Raw genomic sequence first — 2,527 nt, forward strand, 5'->3', positions numbered from 1 at the left:
TTATTTCTAGTTGCAAAAACATGGTTTGTTGACAATAAGCTGGTATGAGCAGAGAAATTTTCTTTTCAATTTTCCTTCCTAATCATACTATGAATTACTCTTTATCAAACACTAATGTTATTAGTTTCTTTCCAAGTTTGGTTGTACGGTGCAGACATTGTACACCTGACCCTATTCACACAGCAATCCATGTCAAAGGCTCCTTTGTAAATGTCCAACATATGCATTCACAATCATGTCCAATGCATGTTCTGCTTCATTTATCAGTTAAATGTGTTCCATTTCTTAGTTCTCATTCAAGTGCTAAGGAAAAAAGCATTAATAGAAACTCTGGTAGAGTCTGGTAGGGATCAGGGTTGAAGGGAAAAGACCATTAAAGTGAGAGTCAAATGTCTTCACATTCTTACACTAGTTCACCTGAGACACAGGTGAGTGTCTGGTTTTTATACTTCTCTACTCTGCACTAGATTATCATCCCACTGCCAGGGAGCTCAGAGTTCTCATTCTTTACAAGCTGTGGCTGCCAATGAAGATACATCCTATTTTTATTAGGGGAAAACAGTGCAGGCTCATAGTTAGACATTAGTTACAAACCTATGTAAACAGAAAATGACTACTGCATACATTTTCACATTTAATGTCAGCTATCAATGTAATGGGTGTGTGCTATCAGGGCCAAAGCCAAGAACGAACACAAGAAGAGAAATGGATATTCTGTTTAATCTGTAAATCCCAAGAAATCAATTGAGCGTCATGTTTGTGACTGTAGGGTCTGCTTCTCATGCTTCACACATACTGGGGCTAGATAGACCATGACTATCCAAAGAATGAATATAGATTTGAATGATAAACTCAAAAAAGTTTTAGGCAGAATAAGTAGGTATTTCAGTTAATGAGAAAAGAATGGTGCAATGAGAAGACAGCATGTGAAAATACATGTTCCAAAATAAAATTAAAATAATAAAAAAAGTCAGGAATTTGGCAAGTCATGAAAACCACAGATAGGCCAGTCAGGCAAGAGTCAAGAATAAGGAAGTTAATAGAAGGCAGGAGAAAGCTGCTAGAAATGTAATTCTGAGTCAAATGTGATAAACACAATAATTTCACCTCTTAAAATTGAGAATCAATTATAGTTGCTTTTATTGCAAATGCTAAATATGTTCCCCAAAAACTGTGTGCATTATTAGCTCAGTGGTAGAGCGCTTGCCTAGCAAGCGCAAGGCCCTGGGTTCGGTCCTCAGCTCCGAAAAAAAAGAAAAGAAAAAAAAAAAAAAGAAGGTCTGCACATAGCTTCTGAAAACTTGCCCCCAGTTGGTTCTAACTGGTAAATAAATATGCTAAGAGCCAATCACTAGGAAAGATAGACAGAGGTGGGATTTTAGGATATTCTGGATTTGAGACTGGAAGCATGGGGAGAAGGTGGAGATATGCCATGCTGGGTGAGTGTGGGAGAGAGGAGAGATGCCATACCTGAGAAAAGTGCAGGACAGAGAGGCATAGCTCAGTGCAGAGGGCTCCCCAACTAAGTTCAGGGCAGTTAAAATAGGACATAAAATTAGTAAGAAATAATTTGGGATTAACCACATGGAGGTTAGGCAGTGGCCCAACTATTGAACTATTTAAGGCATGTTAAAATATAAAGTCTCTATGTGTGTCTTTCATTTGGGAACATAAACCACTTGGGAGGGTGGTGAACCCTCCATTGAGATTTATTAATTAGCAATTCAACAATCAGTCACATTCTTTTCCATGAACTGGGTGAGAGTTCACTAGCATTTTGTATCATGTCCATATTTTAAATACTTAACCACTTTCTCTAAGTCTTTATGGATTTATGAGATTAGCACAATAAATATACCTATTTTTCTGAGTATAAACAAACATGATCATTTAAAACATAACTAATTTAAGTGTTCCTTAATCTTTGTGTCTTACTCCTAGTTGTCATGGTTGGGAAGCTCATAAAACCATTCTATAGTTGAAGAATAGCATTAATCAGTCTTAAAACTTACATTTTCTTTTTGTGTGCCTGGGACAATGGATTCTGAATGCTTCCTTTTAATTGGAAATACTCAGTTATAATAAGTTCTCTAATGATGAGGCAAATGAACAAGAATAAAATCAGAAGGAATTACAACCAAGAAAAGTAGAGTTCCCCCTGACAGCTTTTATTTAGTTTCTTGTCATTGACCTCAGAATCAAGTCTCTAACCTAAAAGAAGGAAATCAGATCCATGTGGGGTTACTAACAACAGCATTTTGGAATTTTTTACGAGTTGTGCATCTTTCCTATCTGAGTATTGATTTCAAAATACTAGATTAAATAGCACTCAATTCCTCTGCATTGCTAAAAGCCCAGTGGGCTTGTTCATATACATTTGAAAAGGCTCAAAAATATAGAGAAAAAGAGGGGGGATAGGGAGAGGGAGGGAGAAAGAGAAAGAGTGGGAGAGGGGAAGGAGAAGGGAAAGGGAGAGGGAGCTAGAGAAGGAGAAGGAGAAGGAGAGGTCATCAAGTCCTAGCATTCA

The sequence above is a fragment of the Rattus norvegicus genome, chromosome 7, assembly GCF_021556685.1.
Source record: "Rattus norvegicus strain SHRSP/BbbUtx chromosome 7, alternate assembly SHRSP_T2T, whole genome shotgun sequence".
NCBI lineage: Eukaryota > Metazoa > Chordata > Mammalia > Rodentia > Muridae > Rattus > Rattus norvegicus.